Raw genomic sequence first — 14,059 nt, forward strand, 5'->3', positions numbered from 1 at the left:
CCCTTCCATTCACATCCTTTCCCTTTCCCCCTTTCATCCTCCTCCTCTTACTCCCTTTCAAACGCTCAGTCACATCAAAAACATGTCTTTGCATCAAGAATGATAGATAGATAGATAGATAGATAGATAGATAGAGAGAGAGAGAGAGAGAGAGAGAGAGAGAGAGAGAGAGAGAGAGAGAGAGAGAGAGAGAGAGAGAGAGAGAGAGAGAGAGAGAGAGAGAGAGAGAGAGAGAGAGAGAGAGAGAGAGAGAGAGAGAGAGAGAGAGAGAGAGAGAGAGAGAGAGAGAGAGAGAGAGAGAGAGAGAGAGAGAGAGAGAGAGAGAGAGAGAGAGAGAGAGAGAGAGACAGGTGCTCATTATTCTGTCTCTCTAATTAAAGCCTCGTTGATTATTTCCATCTCATTGACACACACACACACCCACACACCCACACCCACACACACACACACACACACACACACACACACACACACACGGTAAAAAGATCGACTTGATATACACACACACTTATAATGTCACCTTCCTCTGCCATTCCGTGCCTTCCTTTGCCTTCCGTTTCTTCTTACCTCTCCGCCAACTTTCTAATTGCTAAAGTTAGTCGTGAAGAGGTAGGAAAAGAGGCGGCAACGAGTGCAGCGACAGACAGACAGACAGACAGACAGACAGACACAGAGAACGTTTGGTGGCGGCAGTGAAGGAGCAGTGTCCGGGTGGCTGGGTCTCATAACACCTGCTCGAGAAACTTTTTGCCCTGGAAACTCGGCCCTTTCTCAGATTTAATTTTGAACTGCGAGAAGCGAATACCGTTTAAAGTGTATGGTGAAGGGACGAGAGGGAAGGGGTGAAGGGGAGAGGAGAGGGAAGGAGTGAAGAGGTGAAGGGAAGCGGAGGGATGGGAGTGAAGGGGTGAAGGGGAGAGGAGAGGGAAGGAGTGAAGAGGTGAAGGGGAGGCAAAGAGATGGAAGTGAAGGAGTAAAGAGGAGAGAAGAGGGAAGGGAGTGAAGGGGTGAAGGGGAGGACAGAGGGAAGGGAGTGAAAGGGAGGCAAAGGGATGGAAGTGAAGGGATGAAGGGGTAAAGAAAGGGAAGGAAGGTCGTGGCGGAGAAGGGAAACAAGGAGGCGGATAAGGAAAAGGGGAAAATAAGAGAAGGGAAGAAAAGTAAACAATACAGAAAGGGAAGGTAGGGACAGAATGGAAGGAGAAAAGGGAGGTTAAGGGGTGAAGGGAAGGATATTAAGGCTGAAGGATGGAGTGGTGGAGGAAAGGAAGAGGATAATAGGAAGACGGAGACCAAGGAAGATGAAAGGAGGAAGGGAAGAGGTGAAGGAAAAGGGAAAAAGTGAAATGGAAAGAGGCGAATTTGGAGAGGGAAGAGGAAGGAAGAGTAGAAGGAGGAGGGGAAAGGAGAAGATATAAGAGGAGAAGAAATTGAGGAAGGAAAGAACAGTAAGAAAAGAGAGATTTAGGAGGAAAATAACAAAGGGATGAAAAAGTAAGATATGGAAGAGAATATTGGACGAAGAAGAACGGATTGTGAGAGAAAAAGGAATAAAAGGGAAGGAAAAAGAAGAGGGAAGAAAAAAAGGAGAGACAGTGAGTGAAAGGGTGAAAAAGGGGGAGAGGGGAGAAGTGAAGGAAAGAAAATAAAGAGGAGAGGAAATAAGGAGAGGTAAAAAAATGGAGAGAAAAAAGAAGGAAAGGGAATAGAGGCAAGAAGAGAGGAAGTGGGGAGAGGTGAGAAAGGGGGAGAGAAGGGAAGGAAAGAAAACAAAAAGGAGAGGAAATGATGAGAGGTGAAGAAAGGAGTGAATAGAGAAGGAAAGGGAAGAGAGGTAAGAAGAGATGAAGTGAGAAGAGATAAAAAGAGGGGAAGAGAAGAGAAGCCGGGAGGGATGAAGAGACGAAAGGTAGCGAGGAGATCGGGAGAGGGAAGGGGAGGGAAGGGGCGGAAGGGGACGAAAGGGGAGAGGGAAGGGGAGGTGGAAGGGAAGGTGAAAGGGGAGGGAAGGGGGCTGAAGGGAAGGTGGAAGGAGAGGGAAGGGGGCTGAAGGGGAGGTGGATGGGGAGGGAAGGGGGAGGGAAGGGGGAGGGAAGGAGAAGAGAAGGGCAGACAAGGACCCGCCACTCAGAATGGTCGTCTTATCAATATTGGAAAGTTGGAATCAGATTCTTTTTCTCCGTGGAATGGCACAGTGATGGAGGAGGAGGAGGAGGAGGAGGAGGAGGAGGAGGAGGAGGAGGAGGAGGAGGAGGAGGAGGAGAGGAGGAAGGGTAGGATAAACGGAAGAGGTAGCCGTCCCTCGGTTGGCTGGGAGGAGGAGGAATTATAGATGAGGAGGAGAAGGAGAAGGAGGAAGAGGAGGAGGAGAGGAAAGAGGAAGGGGAGAAAGCCGGGATGCAAAATAAGAGGGGATGAATGGAACAAAACGTGGACTGTAGGTACAAAGAGGAGGAAGAAGAGGAGGAGGAAGAGGAAGAGAGAGAAGAAAAGGAGGAACGACATAAATTTGGATAGAGGAAGAAAAAAGGACGTGTTGAAGGAGGAGGAAAGAGGAAGAGAAGGAGGAAAACAGATAAAAAAGGAGAAATGGTAGGAGTGTAAAGGAAAAGAAAGAAGAAGAGGAGGAGGAGGAGGAGGAGGAGGAGTGGAGGTAACATAGGCGAGATGTGACGGGCGGAGACAGGCGAACCTCCACGTGGGTTTCTATTTCCCGTGAGAGGCGAGGCGCAGCTCAGAGGCAAACAAGGATTCGGGGGAGAAAGAAGAGGGGAAGAGGGGGAGAGTAGAGTGATGGGAGAATGGGGAAAGAATGGGGCGAGGGGAGGGTAGAATGAGAGTGTATGGAGAGGGGAGAGTGCGGGGGGGAGAGGAAAGTTGGGCAGAGGGGAAAGTGGATGGGGTATGAGAAGGGAGGAGTGAGGGAATGTGAGGGGAAGGTAAGGGAAGTGTTATGAGAGTAAGGGGGAGGAAGGGGAGAGAGGGGAGAGAGGGGAGTGAGGGGAAAATGGGGAGGAGAGTGGGGCTATGAGTAGAGTGGAGGGAGGGTGAAAAAGAAATAAGGGAAATGTGATGGGGAGAAAGGGAAGTTTTATAAAAGAGTAAGAACGAAAGGAAAATGAGGGGAGAATAAAGGGAGAATAAGGGGAGAGTGAGAGGAAAGTGGGACGAGGCGAGGGTGGAGTGGAGGGAGAGAAAAGGGAGGGAGGTAAATGTGAGGGGAAGGTAAAGGAAGTGTTATGAGTGAGGGGAGAATGAAGGGAGAGTGAGGGGATAATAAGGGGACAAGAGGAGGGTGGAGGGAGGGAGAAAAGGGAGGGAGCAAAATGTGGGGGGAAGGTAAAGGAAGTGTTATGAGTGAGGGGAGATTGATGGGGAGAGTAGAGGGAGGGTGAGAGGGAAGGAAAATGTGAGAGGGGTAAGACAGTAAGGGGAGCATGAGGGGAGTGATGGGGAGTGATGGGGAGAGTAAGGGGAGGGTGGTAGGTGTGCTCTATATCCCACCCCAAACCCACAGACCCTCCCCAGAGCTCACCTGCCCGTCCCCTTAACCGGGCTTAACACCTCCTTCTCTTCCCCTTCACTCCCCAATAAGAGGACATTTTCCCCTTCCCTCTTCTACTCGTCTTGTGTTGAGGCGTTTATTGTTTGAATGTTCGTGAATATATATATTTTTTCTCTCCCTCTCTATCTATCTATCCATGGGTCCTGATATCTGTCCATCTGTTTTATTTAAATACCTATTCATCCATTTGTCTGCCTATTCACTCTTCACCTTTTTACATATTTATTGATCTTCCTTTCTATTTGTATATATGTCTAGGTTGACAGATAGATATAGATAGATATTTCACCGCTATCTTTCTTCCTATGCATCTATATCTGTCTATCTGTCAATCTATCTCCCTCTACCTGTCTATCGCCTATTCCCCCTTTGCCTAATAAACAGGTAATCTCCCATACAATCACCCTGGCGCTCCATTTTCCACGCAAAACACCGCGGGAGCCTAATGTTTTGAGGCGGTTCGGGTGATTAACCTTCGACTTACTGGTTAGTTTGGGCTTCTTTTCCCTATCCCCTCCGCCTCCTCTGACCCACGTGACCTGCTTGAGAAAGAGAAAAAGAGGGGGACGGAGGGGCGTCTTTTACTGCGCTTAGAGTAGTACGTTCACCACCAGTTAAATTATGTAGTAAACAGTCTCAGTCTCCCTATCTCTTCTTAATACCTTAATAACCTAACCTAATTCTTTTCTCTTTAAAGGAGAAGCGCTTAGCAGGCTTTTTATTTTGTTTTGTTTTTGTTTTTGGCTCTGCCCTTGAGCTGCTTCTTATACTGTAAAAAAAAATTATCCCTCTGCCACCCCATCTCCTTACTTTCACCCCGTCATCCTCTTTCTCCCGATCCCTTCATATAACCTTTTTCCTCTACTATCTACTATCTTCACACCCTCTCCTTAATTTCACCCCTTCTCTCTCTTTCTCCCATTTATTCATACACCTCATCCTCCTACCATCGCCACTCTCCTTGCTTTCATGTAAAATTTCAACTCCCACAATACCCTATAAGCACGTGACCCATCCGACTCCCAGCCCCCCTTTCCCCACACCAACTCATCCTCCTCTCCCATCTTCACCCCGTCCCCCACCTCAACCCATCCTCAGAGCGTAGCAGTTCGGTCCGCGTTTCCTCATCTGACAAACTACCGACGAAGGGCCTAACAACCTCGTTACTCGGGTCCCCAATGGTCACAAATCTGCCTTAACAACCCTCATTTGCCTGCCGTCCCGCTCCTCTCTCCACCCCGCGACGCACGAGATTCTGCGAGCCTAGGCGAAATTCTGCGAGGTTCGGAGTGCTAGACTCCCCCCGTAGAGAGCCAATTCTTCAAGGGGAATTTACCGCCCCGGGAAAGAATGTTTTTACTCCCTCTTAGTGGAATTAAGAAACGCTGGCAAGGAAGACGGAGGAGGAGGAGGAGGAAGAGGAGGAGAAAGAAGTGAAACAAAGGAACACAAAGGAAAAACAAACAACAGCAGACCTTACGAGGCTGTTTGTGACAAGCTACACTAACTATCTAATCAAAGGTGGAAGATGAAGAACAGCAAAGGCTAAGGCTCCTCCCCACCCCCCCATCCCTCCAGCCAGTTAAAGATTTATTGAATAAGATTGAGAGTGGTTTACAAATTTTATGTATGATTTCTTTTAAAATTCTAGGGGTAATTTTGTCTGGACCAGGAGCTTTGCTCACTTTAATCTTTTCAATTGTGCATAAAATGTCACTTTCTACGATGAGCACACCATTTATAATCTTTTCGGTCCTTCTAACCTCCGGCGGTTGAGGTTGTAAACAATCTTCGTCGGTAAATACGGATGCGAAAGTTATTTAGGATTATAGCCATTTCATTTTCATCGTTCGTCCGTCCGATACAACTAGTGAGTGACTTTATTATTTACATAACTAAAAAATTCTTTAGGATTAGATTTACTTGTTTCCGCTATATATTCTTCAAGATTTTTCTTGCTTCGTTTTATTAATGTCTTGGTTTCGCGACGAATTCTGTTCAACTTTAGTTTGTCAGCCTCACTCTGGGTTAATATGTATCTACTGTATACGCGTTTTTTAAGAGAGAGGCTATTTTTAATTTCGTTATTCCACCATTTGGGTTACTTCTTAATAGTTGAACGCTTGTTACGATAGGGTACGCATATGCTTATGGCATTGTTCAATATTGTGGTGAAGGCCTCCAACGATTTATCAATATGTTTCCGTCGAAATTACAGACCAGTCAGAATTATTTAAAATTGATCCGAGTCTTACGAAATTCGATCTCTGATAATCAGGCACCTTTTCTTTATTAGGAGTTACTTTACTTTCTTTCATCTTGATGCTGAATGTAATGATTCGGTGATCGCTAGAACTAAAAACTGGACCAACATTTACTTCGTTAACTAGATCAGCTGTCGTAGAAAAGATAAGGTCAAATATATTAGTTTTCCGAGTCGGTTCTTGAACGTGTTGATGTAAATCACTTTCTAATAAATTTGTGTACAGGTGGAGCTCTGTATGACAGTTCAACGGTTCCCCCCATCTTTTCACTGGCAAGTTAAAGTCCCCCACAATTACTTCCTCGCAACTGCTACTTGTTTGTGGAAGAGGAAGAGGAGGAGGAGGAGAAGAAAGGGAGAGTAGGAAATGGGGTGATGAAAATGAGACAGGTTAGAATTCAATGAAGGAAGAGAGGGAGGATTGGAAGAAGGGAGATAGGAGGGGGGACTAAGAAGAAATCTTGTTGATGATGGAGACGAAGGGCAAGGACGGGGAGGGGGAGGGGGAGAAGGAGGAGGAGGAGGGAAAAAGAAGAACAAGATTAAGTACAGAAAAAAAACGTGGGACCGGAAAGAAAAACAATTAGAGCTGTGACAAATTACGAAGGACAGGATACAAATAACAATTACGTCTCTCTCTCTCTCTCTGGAAATCACGTTCAACTACTATTCTTTCCCTTTTTAGATTAACTCGACCAAAGATGAAAAGTTAAGGCCACAATGTAATCAGAGTTCCCGTCCATCACTCGTGCATAACTGTGTCCACCCACCCGCGCCATAACTCTTTTGTGTGACTTTTGTTAGTGTATATAAAGGAGTTTCTGGGAGTAGTTTTGGTTCTCTCCGTTTATATTTCTTTGAGACTTTTACCTTTCCAGTATTTTATTCATACGTGCATATACGAATTTCTTTTAAGTGATTTTTTAAGTTTCCTGAGTACCTTGACTTATTTTTGGGTAACCATTATATTTGCGGAACTTTTAAATGAGCTGCGATGTTTGAAAATTTTCCCTGGGATATCTTTAAGCCTTTTAACATTCTTTTAAATACCCAGCTCAAGGAAAATAAGGGGAAGGAGGGGAAGGGAGGAGTGAGGGAAGGGGAAAGAGGGAGGGGAACGAGGCTATTGGATTCGATTCTCTCTCTCTCTCTCTCTCTCTGCCTGCTACGTGCCAAAGTTACGTTCTCTTGGCCCCGCGTGCATCTGTGTTTGAAGAGAATCCGATGTACGAATATAGAGATTGAAGAATGAATATTTATATCATGCTTTTACACAATTTTTTTATCCCCATGGAGTGAAAACCCAATCATTTTTATATCAATCCGTCATAGTTGATGGACAGTTACCGATGAATTAATGACGTGGGTCCGCAGTTTACGCTTTTAATGGTGAAGAAGTTAAAGGAATGATCCGTAATAAAATCAGAGCTCATTCATGTATTTATGTGTCACGCAGCACGACTCCTTTAAATGCCTAAAGTTAATAATCGCCTCAAAATTAAACTTACCCTAATCATTACAGCAGGAGGCTGGCGACGCGTGTTTGTGTATTGCTTCTAACTATGCTTTTAATGTAGTGTGTATGTGTTTGTGTGTGTGTGTGTGTAACAGAGAGAGAGAGAGAGAGAGAGAGAGAGAGAGAGAGAGAGAGAGAGAGAGAGAGAGAGAGAGAGAGAGAGAGAGAGAGAGAGAGAGAGAGAGAGAGAGAGAGAGAGAGAGAGAGAGAGAGAGAGTGTGTGTATATCACAATTCACCTTCCCTAGTACTCCCCAGGTACACACACATGGAAGAATGATGGAGAACCCGCTTACACACACACACACACACACACACACACACATACACACACACACACTTTCTCTCCTGCCACACCGTAAGTATCGATGTCTCTGTGAATACCGTCAGTAATTTTTCAGGGAGAGAGAGAGAGAGAGAGAGAGAGAGAGAGAGAGAGAGAGAGAGAGAGAGAGAGAGAGAGAGAGAGAGAGAGAGAGAGAGAGAGAGAGAGAGAGAGAGAGAGAGAGAGAGAGAGAGAGAGAGAATCGAACCCAATAGCCTCAATACCCTCCCTTTTCCCCCTTCCCTCACTCCTCCCTTCCCCTCCTTCCCCCTTGGTTTCCTTCCTTCCCTGCCTTCCTTTATTTCCCTTTATTTCCCTTCGCTCCCTGAACAGACGTGACCCCTTCAATTCTAACCCAGTCCACCCTCCCTATTATCTTCCCTTCCCTGAACTAACCCCTTCACTCTTCGCCCAATCCCCCCTTTCGCTCCCTTCCCTCCCCATTCCTCTCCTCCCCTCCGTTACGTCAGGCCACTACCACCAATATTTTTTAATCCATCACCCTGCCAATTGTGGGGCTGCAAAACTTAATTTGGAGAGAGAGAGAGAGAGAGAGAGAGAGAGAGAGAGAGAGAGAGAGAGAGAGAGAGAGAGAGAGAGAGAGAGAGAGAGAGAGAGAGAGAGAGAGAGAGAGAGAGAGAGAGAGAGAGAGGAGCATTGGAAAAATAATAAAAAAGGAAAAACACGCAGGCAGATATAGGACAACAGACTGACGGGAAAAATGGTACTCAAGATGGATAAAAAAAAAAAGATAACCAGAAATATAAAAAGGAAAGAAAAGAATGAAGGAAGGATCGAAGGAAAGAAAAAAAGAGACAGACAAAGGGAGAAATGAGTAACGAAAACAAAAGATGATTCAGAAAAAGGAAAGTAAAATAAAAAGATAATCAGAAAATAGAAATAGAAAGGAAGAAAAGGAGAGGAAAGAAAGGGAGACAGGTAAAGGAAGAAGTGAGTAACGAAAACAAAAGATGATTCAGAAAAAGGAAAGTAAAATAAAAAGATAATCAGAAAATAGAAAAAGAAAGAAAGAAAAGGAGAGGAAAGAAAGGGAGACAGGTAAAGGGAGAAAAGAGTAACGAATAAAAGGATAAATCGGAAAAAAAGGAAGAAAACAGTGAGGAAATTATATACGAAATAAGATATACAAGAGATAAGAAAGAGGAAGGAAAAATACATAATCTCCTTTCTCTCTCTCTCTCCATTCCCCCACCCATACGCACGCACGCACACACTTTTCCTAAGAGAGAGAGAGAGAGAGAGAGAGAGAGAGAGAGACCTGAGAGCTCTCCAACTTAATCTGAGAGAGAGAGAGAGAGAGAGAGAGAGAGAGAGAGAGAGAGAGAGAGAGAGAGAGAGAGAGAGAGAGAGAGAGAGAGAGAGAGAGAGAGAGAGAGAGAGAGAGAGAGAGAGAGAGAGAGAGAGAGAGAGAGAGAGAGAGAGAGAGAGAGAGAGAGAGAGAGAGAGAGAGAGAGAGAGAGAGAGAGAGAGAGAGAGAGAGAGAGAGAGAGAGAGAGAGAGAGAGAGAGAGAGAGAGAGAGAGACGGACCGGACCCTTAACCGCACTAACTCAAAGGCCGAGCTCGAGACAGTGAGTTATGGGAGGAAAAACACAGGTACACGATATTTTTTCCATGCTATCCCAACCCAGCCCTCACTGACACACACACACACACACACACACACTCACACACACAATCACGCACACACGCACACATTGGAAGAATTGTACAATGAAAGATAAAAAATAAGCAATAAACGTAAAGAAAACAAATTAATAAAAACAAATTGGTAAGGACACACACACACACACACACACACACACACACACACACACACACACACACACACACACACACACACACACAGCAGAAAGGAATTACAAGGAGATTACAATTAGTTATGATTATTTTGCAAACTTATGACAACGTTTCCCTCATCAGCGTCACGAATGCGAATAGGACCTTAAGCTATTGCTCCGGCCATGATCGTTAAGAGAAGAAATTGTAAAAGCTCGGAGCGGGGAATGGAAGGTACAATTTTTCGGTATAAATAACACGAAAAAGCAGGACGCGAGTAGTATAAATTTGGGAACAAGCACAGATTGAAGATATTATAATGAGTTAAAAAAATGATCTAGAATAAGTTATAGTATGCATGGAAGTTGCAGCAGACGAACAACCAGGATAAATTGTGAAAACAGGTATTGTACAAGTCACGGAAGGCAAAGAAAGGAACAGGTGGAAAGATGAAATGAGAACAGCAACAGCGGAGAGCACCAACATCAGACAAGTTGATAACATCGGGATAGTCTTGTTTTGCAGTGTAATAGTAGTGGCTGAAGACTGTGATGATTAGTTACAATCAAAGGCCAAGGATATCAAAATAAACGATGCAATTCTTCGTGGTGAGCCTAGTTAGATTAGGTTTACTGTCGTGAGTTGTTAGCATTATGAAGCGAAAGAAATACATGTTGAGTAAAAATCATTAAGTAGAAGAAAGAACCATTGAGTTACTATGATAACAGAGAAGGAATCCAATAAGGTAAAAAAAAGGCATTTTCGATATCCCCAGCGGCTCAATCCACCAAGCTCCGGAGCACCACCTCCCTCCCTCGCTCTCTCCCCGCAGCCCGAGGCACGACGACTCTCTCCTTGTAAATCCTCGCCACTCACCCTTCGGGGCCCTTCTAGCCATTAGTTCCCCAGCAGTGTGTTAGGGTGATGCCCGGAACTAAAACGCACACACTGTCCCGTCCCTCGCGTGCACACGGACATCGATGACGTCACGGGCTGCCGCCTTCCTTATCACTGGCCCAGCACCTTCCGCTTATAGCTTTGCATTGCTCACTATTACTCATCATTGTTTATTCATATACTCTCAAGGTGTCCCTGGACATGGATCACTTTCAACACCAGCGTTAAAGCAACTCTGGTCAAAGGGAACGGGGGAGGCGAGAGGGCACGGGTCTGTTTTACTTGTTCATCCACCCGCCGGCTTCCACCGCTGGCACTGACCTTCAATGTAGTGACGGGGCGGATGCCCTCTCGCGATGCCCCGATCACGGCACACAGCGCACCATCACCGCAGGGCACACACGTTACGCCGCCGGGGCACACACGCGCACTAGACCACAGACACATCCAGCCGCGGGTACGACGCGCACGCTCTGAGGTGAACGAGGGTTACGTGACGTCACCGATGAGTCCTTGCTGAAGTAGTTTTTACCCACAGTGCAGTCTTGTAGAGATGAGGTTCTTTGGACACTCGTCCAAGCCCTTGGGTGTTCAAATCCAGTGCTAATCAAAAGCAGTATAACTAGCCAGTCCCCGGATGTATCGTTATGACACTTGGCAAGACCAGGCAACTCTTGTCTTTAGTCATGTAGTTACCTTGTTACCTCGTCGTCACCGTAGCCTAGGTTATCGCACCTGATACAAAGCAGTGACTGTCGTGCAGGCTACAAGAGGGCGGCGGGGAGCGATGAGCGGTTGAGGCGCGGTACACGTCAACACCAGCGATACCAGAACAGGGGGCATATTCTCAAACGCTTCGGAGCCCAGGCACACACCTTGGCAAGGCTTTCGTAGGAGTTGCGAGCATATCCAGGGGTAGTTTTATGACCCTTCTGACAGTTTGATCATCCTTTTGTGCTTTGAACCTACAAAAGCACTCATTAGAAGGCGATTGATCTCCTTTTTGGCCTTTGGAAATAGTTGATGTAAGAGGCAGAAGCGTCTGAGAATGCCAACCCAGGACACCAAGAAATAAACACAGGAAAGCGAGGACGAAGATAGACACAAAATACACCGTAAGACTAAAATTAAAGGACACTTTTAAAGACTCGAGGCCACAAAAAGGCAGAAGCTTCTCTGTCCTCGCTCGTGTCCTCGCTGAGCCTCCGTAAGACGCCTCGCCACTCAAGGTTTTAAAGCCCCATCATCAATTCAACGAGGTTATTGCCCATCCCTCCCCTTCCCTTCTCCTCCATCTTTATTCCCCTTTTTTTCCTCCGCCTCACCAATCTCCTTTTTTTTTCAATCCTACTGTCAATATCTCTTTCCCTTCCCTTCATTTTTATCTTTTTTTTTTCCTTCTTTTCCCATCCCCACTCCTGTAACTCCCTCCCATCCCTCCCCATCTATATTTCTATCCTCCACTTTGCTTCTCCCCCGTCCCTCCCTCTACATCCTCCTCCCCCTCTAAGATATCCCTCATTCCCTTCTCTTCCTGCCTCTTCCTCACCATTCTCTTATTCTCCTTACTGTCAATCACACTTTTCCTTCCTTTCCGTATCTGTTTCATTCCCATTCTCCCTTCCTCCCCACTCCTTCAGCTCCCTTTCCTCTCCCTCCCACTTTTCGCTCACTCTATCTTTCTTCTCCCTTTCCCTTTTTTTTCCTACACTTCTATTTTCCATTTTGCATCCCATCTTCTTTTCCCTTCCCTTCCTCATCTTTCATCCTCACTCCTTCATCCCCCTTTTTCCTTCCTCCCACTTCTTACCTACATTTCTATCATTCATCTTGCCTCTCCCTCTCTTCCTTCCTTATCTCCATTCCCTATCCCCCATCTCCTTACTCCTCTCCCTTTTTTCCCACTCCCCACCTACACTGGTATCATCCATCTTGCCTCTCCCTCCCTCCCTCCGTCCCTTGCGCCTCCTCCTCCGCCCCCCGAAGATATAATAAGCGCGATACAAAATTGTCGCCAACTCCTGTTTCGTGCCTCGCCTCGTCCGCCGCCCCATCGCTTATTCATATATTCACGGGAGGTAAAAGCCCATTTGAATTTCCTCGGCGGAGTCTATGGGAAACACCAGAAGAAGCAGCAGCAGTCGTAGTAGTCGTAGTCACCGTAGTAGTAGTAGTAGTAGTAGTAGTAAGGAGTAAGGAGAGAAGAAAAGAAGATATAGGAGGTGACGTGGAAAAATCAAGGAGAAATGGAATGAAAAAGAGATCAAGAATGGCAGAGAAAATGAAGTTACGAAAGAGAATCCGATACAGAGGAAGAGAGACGGGAAGGAAAGAAGGGAGGAGTGGAAGGAGGAAAAATGAGAAAGAGAGGGATGGTTAGTGGGAAGGGAAAAGGAAGGAGCATGAGAGAGAGAAAAGGTAAAATGAGGAAGAATGGGAGAGAGGAATGAAAGGGAGAGAGGAAGAAAAAGGAGAAAGGAAGGAAATAGTGAGTCGGAGGAAATAATTCTGTGGAAGAAGGGAGATAATCAAATAGGTATGGAAAGAAGGGACGGAGGTATGATTGAGAGATAGGAGAGCAGGAGGGGAAGGGAAGGAAGTGAGACAGACAAACAGACAGACAGACAAAACCACAAAACGACTAAACTACTGGCTGATGTTTGGAACTATCAGTGACGGCCAGCAAGTATTTGAGTTTTGGCAGGGACAGAAAACAATAGTACAAAACAAAAGGCAGCGATAGAAATAGCCTCTCTGTAACCTTGGGCTGTAGTGACGCAGGAATTCGGACAGCGGGAAAAAAAAGAATATGCATTTGTCCCTCCTCCAGAGTGACAAAGAGAAAACGGGAGCCAGGAGGACGAAGATGAATGGCAACGAGCAAATGGGTGTTACGTGTGTGTGTGTGTGTGTGTGTGTGTGAGCAGAGGAAGTAAAGCGGAGTCGTCGTTGAGGCTTCGAGCGGAATGACACCCGAAGCGAAGCAGTCGTTCCACCATCACCACTGCGTCATCTCTGAAAGAAAATGTGGTGGTTCTTTTACGTCTCTCTCTCTCTCTCTCTCACCGCCACGTGTTCCCCTTGCATTGGTTAATCATCCGCACCCATTTATTTGTTGTATTTCTCACGATGTTATTTACGTAATGGTTTGACGCCTCTGAGCGCAATAAATTGAACAAAACCTCTCTCTGTGTGTGTGTGTGTTCTTTTATTGACGCTGCAGATTACGAGCGTCTTCTTAATCGCGTTTCTTGTCGCTTATTACACACAAAAGGAAAGGGTTGTTGCTGCTCATCCAGGGTTAAATGAAGCGGAAGTTTCACGCACTGGTAGAAGATTAAATATAAATACCATGAAAGGGACCATGAAAGTAAAATAAACATGACTTAAGATATAATTCTGTCTGGTGTAAATGAATGATAATCTCGCATTCATCTACCAACAATATCACATCAGAGGTGCAGCCTTTTTCCAGCGTCTTTAGCTCTTTTTTTTTTCCCCTCAACGTGCAAAAGATAAAGAAGGAAAGAAAGAAACAAAGAAAGGAAAGAAAGAAAAAAAGGAAAAAAAGTATGAAAAGGAAAGAAAAATGTAAAGAAAGAAGAAGAGAAGGAAATAAAGAAAATAAAAGAGGAAAGAAGAAAAGAAAGACGGTAGGAAAGGAGGAAAGAAAGAAAGAAAAAGATATAACAGCC

The 14,059-nt window shown here is 45.5% G+C and overlaps 1 long non-coding RNA gene across 1 annotated transcript in view; it reads right to left on the bottom strand.

Annotated features, from left to right (window-relative positions):
* The window catches only part of LOC127007577 (uncharacterized), a 42,925-nt gene extending 31,967 nt beyond the window's left edge, over positions 1 to 10,958 (bottom strand). The window contains exon 1 of the long non-coding RNA XR_007760294.1: positions 10,686 to 10,958. This is a non-coding gene — a long non-coding RNA (uncharacterized LOC127007577). The remainder of the gene's footprint in view (positions 1 to 10,685) is intronic.
* Positions 10,959 to 14,059: the final 3,101 nt, after the last annotated feature.

This window comes from Eriocheir sinensis, chromosome 35, assembly GCF_024679095.1.
Source record: "Eriocheir sinensis breed Jianghai 21 chromosome 35, ASM2467909v1, whole genome shotgun sequence".
Classification (NCBI taxonomy): Eukaryota; Metazoa; Arthropoda; class Malacostraca; order Decapoda; family Varunidae; genus Eriocheir; species Eriocheir sinensis.